The sequence below is a fragment of the Aquarana catesbeiana genome, linkage group LG05 (genome assembly GCF_042186555.1).
Source record: "Aquarana catesbeiana isolate 2022-GZ linkage group LG05, ASM4218655v1, whole genome shotgun sequence".
NCBI lineage: Eukaryota > Metazoa > Chordata > Amphibia > Anura > Ranidae > Aquarana > Aquarana catesbeiana.
In genome coordinates this window covers 423,695,882-423,709,224 of record NC_133328.1, presented here as the reverse complement: position 1 = coordinate 423,709,224, position 13,343 = coordinate 423,695,882, and the positions used below count along the sequence as shown (strand labels likewise).

The 13,343-nt window shown below is 48.6% G+C and overlaps 1 protein-coding gene across 4 annotated transcripts in view; it reads right to left on the bottom strand.

Moving 5' to 3' along the window:
- The window catches only part of MBP (myelin basic protein), a 286,643-nt gene extending 278,658 nt beyond the window's left edge, over positions 1-7,985 (bottom strand). For 2 of the 4 annotated variants that reach the window (XM_073631223.1, XM_073631224.1), the window contains exon 1: positions 7,734-7,985. The gene's annotated coding sequence lies outside the window, so the exon portion shown is untranslated. The remainder of the gene's footprint in view (positions 1-7,733) is intronic. The other 2 variants (XM_073631225.1, XM_073631226.1) reach the window with 1 other exon arrangement.
- Between the last annotated feature and the right edge of the window lie 5,358 nt (positions 7,986-13,343).

Sequence of the window (13,343 nt, the reverse complement as noted above, 5' to 3'; positions counted from 1 at the left end):
AAAGCTCTGACAGCTGATTGGAGGGAAGGCACAGACCCCACTTCACACAGCACACAGGAACAAAGCTGATGCTGTCAATCAGCTGGAGGCCTCTCCTGTCACCATTTTTCTCTTGGTGTCAGGAAAACTTGTCAGAGTTACTCTTGCTGATAACAGAGGAATGAAGCAGCAGACAGAAATGACACTTCGGGGGTTATTTACTAAAGGAAAATCCACTTTGCACTGAAAGTGCACTTGGAAGTGCAGTCGCTGTAGATCCAAGGGGGACATGCAAGGAAAGTAAAAAACAGCATTTTTAGCTTGCACATGATTGGATGATAAAATCAGCAGAGCTTCCCCTCATTTCAGATCTACCCCTTAGATTTAGAGCGACTGCACTTTCAAGTGCACTCGTAGTGCAAAGTGGATTTGCCTTTCGTAAATAACCCCCTTAATGTTCTTAATTGAGACAAGTACACACTATAGAGGGATGTGCTTTGTTCATATTTCATGTCTGAGGTTTATAACCACTTTAATGTAAAAGTTGTGTTCCACCCCCCCCCCCCCCCCCTATGCAAGTCCCTTGCTTAGGCAAATGGTGTGCATTATGCCCACTGTGCCTCCTGGGAAATGTCATATATCCTAGAAGGCATAGGCCTTCATTGAGAAAGGAGGAGGGGGTGGGCCTAGTGGTGTGTCATTGTGAGGCATGGTGGCTGAAGACAGAAGAGTTGGCGGGCCTCCTGATGACAACATAGAAGATGGCTGAGCAGGGGTGGAATTCTAATGCCGCGTACACACGGTCGGACTTCTCGACCGGACTGGTCCGACGGACGCCGACGGCCCAAATCCGGCGGACAATCCGATCATGTGTGGGCTTCACTGGACCTTCAACTGACTTTTCAAGTCGCAAATCTGATGGACTTTAGATTTGGAACATGCTTCAAATCTTTACGCCGTAACTCCACTGGACCCAGAAATCCGCTCGTCTGTATGCTAGTCCGACGGACAGAAACCCACGCTAGGGCAGCTATTGACTACTGGCTATCAACTTCCGCATCTTAGTCCGGTCGTACGTCATCACGTATGAATCCGTCGGACTTTTGTGTGATCGTGTGTAGTTAAGTCCGTTCGTTAGAAAGTCCGCCGCAAGAGGATGGAAGTGCCCATGACAGCCAAAAAGAGGGGAGCGCTAGACAGGCAAGTCTGACACAATATTCTAATATGCTGTGCACACCAGTACAATTATGCCATAAAGCTCTTGGGGGACATCGTTTTATTTTAGCAGAAGTTTAAGGCTGCTTTCACACTGATCAGTTTTTCTTCCGTTTTTGCGTTAAAAAAAACAAACATATGACCATTAAAGCGGGGGTCCACCTATCTATCGTTTTTTTTTTTTTTGGAGTTCATTCACAAACTTTTCTCCTCATGATTATCTACTCACATGTTCTGTGTAATAAGTCCGCCTGTGTCCGATTTCGTTGTAAAGAATAACTTATAAAATTCACTGAAGGCGGTTTCCATCTTCATTGTGGGCATTTGAAGCCCACAAGCATGTATTTCCTGGATGCGGTGAATGCTGTGCTCCCAGCATTCACCGTGATGTTGTGATGACGCTGTTGCACAATGCATGCTGGGAAGCCTGAGACTAGCTCCCAGGGGACTGTGGGAGGTCTGGGAGAGGCTAGAAACACGCCTACTCCCATGGGAGGAAAACCAGGAAGTGCTAAGAAGATTAGAAAAAAAAGGTAATTACGGCGATTTAAATTTTTTTACACAGCATGTCAGCATCTAGGCAAGGAAGAGAATGCATAGAGATAATGTTCAAAATTTGGGTGGAACCCCGCTTTAAATCCCATGGAACTCTTCATACTGGTCAGTTGTGGGTCTGCTGAGTTTTTCAAACTCCTGCAAGCTGTGCATTTTTGGTGCAGTATAAAAAAAAACAAAACAAAAAAAAAAACACCTTCCCATCGAAATAAATGGAAACGGATCAAAAACGCACTTGCAGTTGTGTTTTTGGTGCAGGATGGGAGATTGGGGAGGGGAATTAGGAGTGGGAGGGAGAGGATTTGTGCTTGGAGAGTATATTTGGGGGGGGGGGGTTGTGCTAGGATGGGGGATTAGGGAGGGACATTTGGAGTGGGAGGGAGAAGATTTGTGCTTGGAGGAGATTTGGGCTAGGATGGGGGATTGGGGAGGAGAATTTGTGCTGGAAAAGGGAGAGGATTTGTGCTTGGAATGAAATTTGGGGGGTAGAGGATTTGTGCTAGGAAGGGGGAATCATGCAGAATGAGAGAATATGAGTTAGGGTGGATTTGTACTGGGAGAAGGGAGAACTTATGCTTAGGGGATATTTGCTGACACATAACACTCATACATCTTGGGGGGGGTGCAATTTGGTATGTTATCCCCAGGCCCTAAATATCCTTGTCCTGGCACTGGCTGCATTTGCTCAGATACAGCAGGCCATTCATTTACATGGGCTGCAGTACCCACTAACAATGCAGTGAAAAGGTCCCTGCACCTTACATAGTTACATATAGGTGAGGTTGAAAAAAGACACAATTCCTTCAAGTCCAACCTATGTAATCCTTCAAGTCCAACCTGTGTTGGATTGCCCAGAACCTTCTCAGAAAACACGTGCCATGCTGTTCCCAGTGCGTTTTTCTGCAGGTGAGCGGTTACACGTCTCCCGGCACTAGGGTGACCCTATTTTTCAATCTCTTTTGACGTAACGGGAAGCTGCGTTTTATCTCAGAAAATGCACACAGATGTGAACAGGGCCTTCCATTTTCATAGTGGTAAATGAAAGGAAAAAGGGCGCACTTTGTGGGTGTCAGGGGACCCTTCTGGTCCCTGTAAGGTCCATGCACAATTTGTATGTGAGGTGACACCAGCAGAGTTTGGGGACACAGCCATGTCATGTGTGAGGTGACACCGGGCAGAGTGTGGGGACACAGCCATGTCATGTGTGAGGTGACACCGGGCAGAGTGTGGGGACACAGCCATGTCATGTGTGAGGTGACACCGGGCAGAGTGTGGGGACACAGCCATGTCATGTGTGAGGTGACACCGGGCAGAGTGTGGGGACACAGCCATGTCATGTGTGAGGTGACACCAGGCAGAGTGTGGGGACAAAGCCCTGTCATGTGTGAGGTGACACCGGGCAGAGTGTGGGGACACAGCCCTGTCATGTGTGAGGTGACACCGGGCAGAGTGTGGGGACACAGCCCTGTCATGTGTGAGGTGACACCGGGCAGAGTGTGGGGACCCAGCCTTGTCATGTGTGAGGTGACACCAGGCAGAGTGTGGGGACACAGCCCTGTCATGTGTGAGGTGACACCGGGCAGAGTGTGGGGGTACAGCCATAACATGTGTGAAGTGACACCGGGCAGAGTGTGGGGACACAGCCATGTCATGTGTGAGGTGACACCGGGCAGAGATTGGGGACACAGCCCTGTCATGTGTGAGGTGACACCGGGCAGAGTGTGGGGACACAGCCATGTCATGTGTGAGGTGACACCGGGCAGAGTGTGGGGACACAGCCCTGTCATGTGTGAGGTGACACCGGGCAGAGTGTGGGGACACAGCCATGACATGTGTGAGGTGACACTGGGCAGAGTGTGGGGACACAGCCATGTCATGTGTGAGGTGACACCGGGCAGAGTGTGGGGACACAACCATGACATGTGTGAGGTGACACCGGGCAGAGTGTGGGGACACAGCCCTGTCATGTGTGAGGTGACACCGGGCAGAGTGTGGGGACAGCCATGACATGTGTGAGGTGACACCGGGCAGAGTGTGGGGACACAACCATGACATGTGTGAGGTGACACCGGGCAGAGTGTGGGGACACAGCCCTGTCATGTGTGAGGTGACACCGGGCAGAGTGTGGGGACAGCCATGACATGTGTGAGGTGACACCGGGCAGAGTGTGGGGACACAGCCATGACATGTGTGAGGTGACACCGGGCAGAGTGTGGGGACACAGCCATGTCATGTGTGAGGTGACACCGGGCAGAGTGTGGGGACACAGCCCTGTCATGTGTGAGGTGACACCGGGCAGAGTGTGGGGACACAGCCCTGTCATGTGTGAGGTGACACCGGGCAGAGTGTGGGGACACAGCCCTGTCATGTGTGAGTTGACACCGGGCAGAGTGTGGGGACAAAGCCCTGTCATGTGTGAGGTGACACCGGGCAGAGTGTGGGGACACAGCCCTGTCATGTGTGAGGTGACACCGGGCAGAGTGTGGGGACACAGCCCTGTCATGTGTGAGGTGACACCGGGCAGAGTGTGGGGACCCAGCCTTGTCATGTGTGAGGTGACACCAGGCAGAGTGTGGGGACACAGCCCTGTCATGTGTGAGGTGACACCGGGCAGAGTGTGGGGGTACAGCCATAACATGTGTGAAGTGACACCGGGCAGAGTGTGGGGACACAGCCATGTCATGTGTGAGGTGACACCGGGCAGAGATTGGGGACACAGCCCTGTCATGTGTGAGGTGACACCGGGCAGAGTGTGGGGACACAGCCATGTCATGTGTGAGGTGACACCGGGCAGAGTGTGGGGACACAGCCCTGTCATGTGTGAGGTGACACCGGGCAGAGTGTGGGGACACAGCCATGACATGTGTGAGGTGACACTGGGCAGAGTGTGGGGACACAGCCATGTCATGTGTGAGGTGACACCGGGCAGAGTGTGGGGACACAACCATGACATGTGTGAGGTGACACCGGGCAGAGTGTGGGGACACAGCCCTGTCATGTGTGAGGTGACACCGGGCAGAGTGTGGGGACAGCCATGACATGTGTGAGGTGACACCGGGCAGAGTGTGGGGACACAACCATGACATGTGTGAGGTGACACCGGGCAGAGTGTGGGGACACAGCCCTGTCATGTGTGAGGTGACACCGGGCAGAGTGTGGGGACAGCCATGACATGTGTGAGGTGACACCGGGCAGAGTGTGGGGACACAGCCATGACATGTGTGAGGTGACACCGGGCAGAGTGTGGGGACACAGCCATGTCATGTGTGAGGTGACACCGGGCAGAGTGTGGGGACACAGCCCTGTCATGTGTGAGGTGACACCGGGCAGAGTGTGGGGACACAGCCCTGTCATGTGTGAGGTGACACCGGGCAGAGTGTGGGGACACAGCCCTGTCATGTGTGAGTTGACACCGGGCAGAGTGTGGGGACACAGCCCTGTCATGTGTGAGGTGACACCGGGCAGAGTGTGGGGACAGCCATGTCATGTGTGAGGTGACACCGGGCAGAGTGTGGGGACACAACCATGACATGTGTGAGGTGACACCGGGCAGAGTGTGGGGACACAGCCCTGTCATGTGTGAGGTGACACCGGGCAGAGTGTGGGGACACAGCCCTGTCATGTGTGAGGTGACACCGGGCAGAGTGTGGGGACACAGCCATGACATGTGTGAGGTGACACCGGGCAGAGTGTGGGGACACAGCCCTGTCATGTGTGAGGTGACACCGGGCAGAGTGTGGGGACACAGCCATGACATGTGTGAGGTGACACTGGGCAGAGTGTGGGGACACAGCCATGTCATGTGTGAGGTGACACCGGGCAGAGTGTGGGGACACAACCATGACATGTGTGAGGTGACACCGGGCAGAGTGTGGGGACACAGCCCTGTCATGTGTGAGGTGACACCGGGCAGAGTGTGGGGACAGCCATGACATGTGTGAGGTGACACCGGGCAGAGTGTGGGGACACAACCATGACATGTGTGAGGTGACACCGGGCAGAGTGTGGGGACACAGCCCTGTCATGTGTGAGGTGACACCGGGCAGAGTGTGGGGACAGCCATGACATGTGTGAGGTGACACCGGGCAGAGTGTGGGGACACAGCCATGACATGTGTGAGGTGACACCGGGCAGAGTGTGGGGACACAGCCATGTCATGTGTGAGGTGACACCGGGCAGAGTGTGGGGACACAGCCCTGTCATGTGTGAGGTGACACCGGGCAGAGTGTGGGGACACAGCCCTGTCATGTGTGAGGTGACACCGGGCAGAGTGTGGGGACACAGCCCTGTCATGTGTGAGTTGACACCGGGCAGAGTGTGGGGACACAGCCCTGTCATGTGTGAGGTGACACCGGGCAGAGTGTGGGGACAGCCATGTCATGTGTGAGGTGACACCGGGCAGAGTGTGGGGACACAACCATGACATGTGTGAGGTGACACCGGGCAGAGTGTGGGGACACAGCCCTGTCATGTGTGAGGTGACACCGGGCAGAGTGTGGGGACAGCCATGACATGTGTGAGGTGACACCGGGCAGAGTGTGGGGACACAGCCATGACATGTGTGAGGTGACACCGGGCAGAGTGTGGGGACACAGCCATGTCATGTGTGAGGTGACACCGGGCAGAGTGTGGGGACACAGCCCTGTCATGTGTGAGGTGACACCGGGCAGAGTGTGGGGACACAGCCATGACATGTGTGAGGTGACACCGGGCAGAGTGTGGGGACACAGCCATGACATGTGTGAGGTGACACCGGGCAGAGTGTGGGGACACAGCCCTGTCATGTGTGAGGTGACACCGGGCAGAGTGTGGGGACACAGCCATGACATGTGTGAGGTGACACCGGGCAGAGTGTGGGGACACAGCCATGACATGTGTGAGGTGACACCGGGCAGAGTGTGGGGACACAGCCCTGTCATGTGTGAGGTGACACCGGGCAGAGTGTGGGGACACAGCCATGACATGTGTGAGGTGACACCGGGCAGAGTGTGGGGACAAAGCCATGTCATGTGTGAGGTGACACCGGGCAGAGTGTGGGGACACAGCCCTGTCATGTGTGAGGTGAAACCGGGCAGAGTGTGGGGACACAGCCCTGTCATGTGTGAGGTGACACCGGGCAGAGTGTGGGGACACAGCCCTGTCATGTGTGAGGTGACACCGGGCAGAGTGTGGGGACACAGCCCTGTCATGTGTGAGGTGACACCGGGCAGAGTGTGGGGACACAGCCATGTCATGTGTGAGGTGACACCGGGCAGAGTGTGGGGACACAGCCATGTCATGTGTGAGGTGACACCGGGCAGAGTGTGGGGACACAGCCATGACATGTGTGAGGTGACACCGGGCAGAGTGTGGGGACACAGCCATGTCATGTGTGAGGTGACACCGGGCAGAGTGTGGGGACACAGCCATGTCATGTGCGAGGTGACACCGGGCAGAGTGTGGGGACAAAGCCATGTCATGTGTGAGGTGACACCGGGCAGAGTGTGGGGACACAGCCATGACATGTGTGAGGTGACACCGGGCAGAGTGTGGGGACACAGCCATGTCATGTGTGAGGTGACACCGGGCAGAGTGTGGGGACACAGCCCTGTCATGTGTGAGGTGACACCGGGCAGAGTGTGGGGACACAGCCCTGTCATGTAGTCATGCTTCCTGTGTAGTAGGCGGGGAAGACAAGACTTGTTTTTTTCAGTTGTGATCTGCTCGTCTCCCCGCCACAATGTCATCCCGGAAGCCCAGCCAGCTGAGCACACACATACACACACACATACACTGCCAGCAGATGTCCCCGCACTGCAAAGGGTTAATGACTGGGACACAAACATCTGCAGTGCAGAGAGGAGGGCTCAGCACCGATCACATCGCCTGTACAGGGCTGACACCTCATACACACCGCACTGATTACTACATGACAGCTCACCCACCTCCACCCATCACAGGTCTACCCATCCCCCCCGCCCCATAAGGAAACTAGAAGCACCCACCGTGTCCTCATATAGGCGCCTCCTGAGGGTCCGGGACACTAGATCAGGGGACAGGTGAGGGGGACAGGTGATCAGATCTCGTCGTCTGTACGGTGCCCGGGGAGCTGCCTCCCTCCCTCCGCCTCCACACAGGCGGCCCCACCTCCAGCTCTATGTACAGGTTAGTACGGGCTGCTCGCCGCTCAGCTTTCCTTCGTGCACAGCGGAGGTGCCGCACCGAGCCTGCCTGCTGCCTTTCCTTCCGTCTCAGCGCTGCTGTCAGTGATCAGGGAGGAGGCACGCCACCTGCTGGTCAGGACACGTATCGCTCTGGTCTCTACCCTGCTCAGGTGTGACCCTTCGCAGGATTCCTCACATGTCACATCACAGTGTTCAACCTGTGGCCCTACAGCTGTTACAGAACTACAAGTCCCGTCATGCCTCTGCCTTTGGGGGTCATACTTGTAACTGTCAGTCGCTTGCAATGCATCATGGGACTTTTAGTTCTGCAACATCTGCAGGGCCACAGGTTGAGCACCCATCCACCATTCAGGCCTGGTTCACACCTATGCATTTTTAGGGCATTTTGCAGATTAGCACAACAGAACGTGTTCCATAGGAAACCATGTTAAATGGACTGTAGTGCAAATCTGCAAAAAGCACTAAAATTGCATAGGTGTGAACCAGGCCTCAGGATGCAGTCACAGCTGAGTGTAGCAGGAACTCACTTTTTTTTGTTTTTCGCAAAATCGCAGTGATTCTGCCTCGCATTTTTAAATGTAAATCACACAAAAAGGAACATGAGCTTCTTTTGCTGCGATTGCAACACGATTTACCACATGATAATCGCGGCACAATTGGGGTGCCATTAGAAGTAATGGCATCTCAAACACATCCTGAATTTGCAGCCATTTGAAATCATGGGGCAGAATCGCAGTGATTCCTCCCGTGATCATGTGTGAATGAAGCCTGACATGTAATAGGGTCATCCTACACGCAACAAAGTAGCTCCATAACCATTTTGGTCGCGGAGGGTTGTCTGTTTTTTAAGCGCAGGTTTTGGCACATTTGTTAAGCATTTTGTCACGCAACAAACGCATGGCAAGACGTGTGTTTGCTACCCACTCTTAGGCTCGGTTCACACTGCTGTGACCTGAAAGTGCAACTATGCCGGACAACTTTGGTGCAACTTCAGAGAATGCCTGTGTAATCTTCCTATAATGTCAGATCCAAATCACATCAATTAAGATAAGGATCCAACTTGGAGGCGACTTCCATTAAAGTCTATGGGCACAAGTCAGATAGAAGTCGCCCTGAAGTAGTACAGGAACCTTTTCTAAAGTCGGAGCAACTTCAGTAGTGCTAATTAAGACACCTCTCATTAACTAACATGGGATTTCACATGTCATGCGACTTGGGGTCTCGCAAGTCGCATCCCAAGTTACGGCAATGTGAACCGAGCCTTAGAGTGCCATTAACAATTAATGCACAACCCGTGTGCAGCAGCGCATTTCCAAAACACACATTTTTATGTGTTTTGTCATGCATTTATGCCTGGCATACACAATGAGATTATCGGACAAATGATCATCCATTTTTTTTTTTTGTATTCTAGTCTCATAACAAAAATGAAGAGTTTACTAAAGTTACGAAAATTCTCATACGACAGATTAAAAATTCAGAAGTGATGTAATGTGTTGTAGTAAATTTGTATTGTATTTTCGAACGACAACTGTACTGATTGAACGAAAATCATCTGGTATCGCACGAGAAAAATGTTTGTGCTTTTCCCATCGAAAAATATCGGATGAACTGTCGTGATCGGCTCTCGAAAAATGTGTACTAACGATCAGATTATCGTATGTTCGCTTCAAAAGCGGGGAAGTGATGGAATTTTTCTCCATTTGCAGGGACACAAAGTCCATCACTTTCCCCCTGTCAGAATGGAGCTCTGCCTTGTTTACATAGCAAAGCTCTATTCTGTGTCTCCCCTCACTGATCAGTGGGTGTCAACGGATATCTATTGGCTGGTACCTTATGATCTGCTTGTGCTGTGTTAATTAAGTTATGCGGTCGACAAGTGGTCAAAGTATAAAAAGGCTAAACTTTTTGTTTTATTTTGTTTAGTTTTGGATAGAACAGAGTAGAATAGAATAGGATAGAATAGCTTTCAGTTGTTACTGCTGTCTGTACCTCTGTTTGGGAAATTCACTCTCTCTATCTGTCCTTGCTACCCCTCTGGCCACTATATTAAAACAGCTGCATGGGATGAATGTCTATGTGGGTGTATATAAATATGGCCTCCTTCATCAATCGTGAGCAGCTCCCAGAGCCACAGTGGATTACAGAGCAGGCTACAGGGACAATTAAATTGTGGTTTGTTGTGACCAATCTCAGCAATTACCATTTTAAACCAAGGCTGCATGTCTGCAGCCTTTCAACAGTATGCTCTTACAGCCATCAGCTGTGAAAGAAAACAGATTGCTTACTACACTCATTGGCTTGGAGTTTAAATCTACTATGAGTTTGACCCAAACCCAAGTAATTTGCATTTCAGTAAAATAGCAAACTAATGGGGTTGTTCACCACTATAGCAGCCAATTGCCAATAATACACTTCTTGGTCTCGGAGCTGTGGTCATGTGGCTTAGAATCCGCAATCATGGGGATTTTCTTATTTCTCTCCCTATGACATTCTGAGTCATAATTTCCAGCAGCCTTTCTTTAGCTTGTATTGGAGTGACCTGGAGTAGATAGGGAGAGATCACAGAATATTTGCAGGGAGAGGAAGTTGCTGCTATACTACTATACAGTGCTACTGAACAGCGCTATATTTACAGTCAGTGATAGACTTAGTCAGTGTATATTGGAGACTTGAGTAGAAAGGGAGGGATCACACAGAATGTTTGCAGGGAGAGTTTATGCTATACTACTACTACACCGTGCTTCTTATTAGTGCTATGTTTACAGTCAGTAATATGCACAGTCAGTGTATGTTGGAAACTTGGAATAGTTAGGGGGAGATCACACAGTCTTTGCAGGAAGAGATAGTTGCTGCTATAGTACTACACAGTGCTGCTAAACAGTGATTGGTTTACAATCAGTGATATACACAGTCAGGGTATATTGGAGTCTTGGAGTAGATAAGTAAAGATCACTTATTATTTGCAGGTAGAGAGAGTTGCTGCTAAATTATTTTCATCAAATATTACAGTATGCTAATTTTTATTTCACAATAAAACTTTTCTGTTCTCTTCCTCTAAAATTGTGGCCTAGTAAAATGGTTTAATACCGTGCATTGAGTGTACAATGGTACACTATAATTTTAGTTTCCTGAATATAACCCTGGATGAAAATGTAACCCGGTAAAATTACTTACATACTGTGGATGGAATCAGTACAATACCTAATTTTTTTTCCGTGAAATATTATACTTTACTTTGGATTAATTGATTAAACCCTGCCTAGTCTCTTCCTCTGAAACTGAAGACTAGTAAAAGTGCTTACAGTGTGCATGGAGTCTGCACAACATTTATGCCTTTCTGTGAAATACAGTCTATTTACTATTTTTTGCTTAAGAGCTTCCTGGTGTCTATGTCTAAAATTGCAGCCTAGTAAAAAGGTTGACCTATTGCACAATATTACTGGATTTGTCTCAGAAATAATGATAATTATTTAATAATAAATTATTTAATGATAAAACCTGCCTGGTCTCTGTCTCTGATATTAAATGTCTGTCCAGTTGAAAGGCTGACAAAGCCTTCATGGTGTTTCATTGTGTCAACAATTTACATGTAAGTATAAAAAGAAGGCTAATACCGCGCTTGGCCTAAAAAGCAGACATAGCAGCAACTAATATATAGAATACATACATATATACAAATTGGAAAGGAAAAAATAGCTGCGCTAAAGATTATGCACGTAATGGTGATAAACCAATGTGAGACAAGTATGTGAAAATGAGAAAAAATTGAATAGTGGTGGTATATGTGATAAATCCAAAATAGTGAATGATGGCCCAAAAAGTATAAGTGAATAAATAAAAAATATAAAATAAAAATAATAATGAATATTAGTGAAAATATAGAAAAATAATTGTCACAGCATTTTCATCAGATATTAATATTGTGTTTTACTAATTGTGTTTTGTAATTGTATTTTCACTAATATTCATTATTATTTTTATTCTATATTTTTTATTTATTCACTTATACTTTTTGGGCCGTCATGCACTATTTTGGATTTATCACATATACCACCACTATTCAATTTTATCTAATTTTTTCTCATTTTCACATACTTGTCTCACATTGGTTTATCACCATTACGTGCATAACCTTTAGCGCAGCTATTTGTTCCTTTCCTATTTACATGTAAGCTCCAGAAGATGCGCAGTCACAGGAAACAGCTGTAGAGGGAGTTATTTTGCCTGAGATCCTTGCCGCCACTCCCTTGGTTTGACAGCTACAGATGTAAGTTACACCAGCTGAATATGTTTTTATTAATTGTGGAGATATTTTTATCTATTTTACCTTTTTTATTATGCTGTTCATCTTTGAGTCACCAAAAAATATTGCACTATGAGCATTGTTTTTTGTTGTCAGTAATTCGATTTTGACGGGAATGTTACCATGGTACATGTGATTGAAGAGAGAAAGAGCTTCACAGTCCATAGACAATACTCAAGGAAGGAGTTATAATATCAAGTGCATTTAGCTGTTCTATTTCATAGACAGCAACACAATCTGGTGAGTGTGCATTTCAAGACATTAGAGGCATGGCACTGTGGAGTCTTTTATGGTGAAGGATTGGATAAGGTTTGGCTTGAATGACTATACTTTTGAACCATATTTTTATAACTTTCTTTCTCACGGATGATTTTGGGACTTTATTTTCTATGAGTGATATGATTGAAATCTCAGTCGTAGAGATGTATGGACACTGATTATAATTCACAGGGGTGAAAGAGTAATTTTATTTTGAGCACTGCAATTTTTTTTTTTTCAACCAACTAATTTTTATTGAATTTTTTTACAGTATACAACAAAAGAAAAACACTTATGACATTACCATCACATTACCCCACCCAACATCTGTGCAAGGGAAAAAAATAAAATAAAAACACCTCCCCTCTATATATGCATTCATCAGACCCTATTTCAATTCCCTCCTGTCAGAAACCATGAATCAGACCGAGACAGAAGTGCAGTTAAAATCACACTTGTTTAATAATAATAATAGTAAAAAGTAAACAGAGCAATGTAGTCAATTTATAGCCAGAGTTCGGTAACCGGAACGGATAATCAGACAAGCCAGGACAGGGAGCCAGAGATCAGCGTACTTCAGGACAGGCCAGGAAATCAGGAAACCGGAGAATCAGCGTAGTGGAACAGCAAGCAGGATCAGGAACCAGAAGGGACATCAGCCAAGCGAGTCTTCAACAGGTACACAGGATAGCGTCTCTGGATGTGTTGACCAAGGCGAAGGCAGAGAGGAGCTGAACTGAACAGCTTAAGTAACCAGCAGGACTGACAAACAGGATATCATTATCGAGTGAGTCACTGTGGAAGAGATTGGAGCTGGCAATTAACAGACAGCTGAGTGCCTGCTCTGAGAAGGAAGGGCTGAGCCC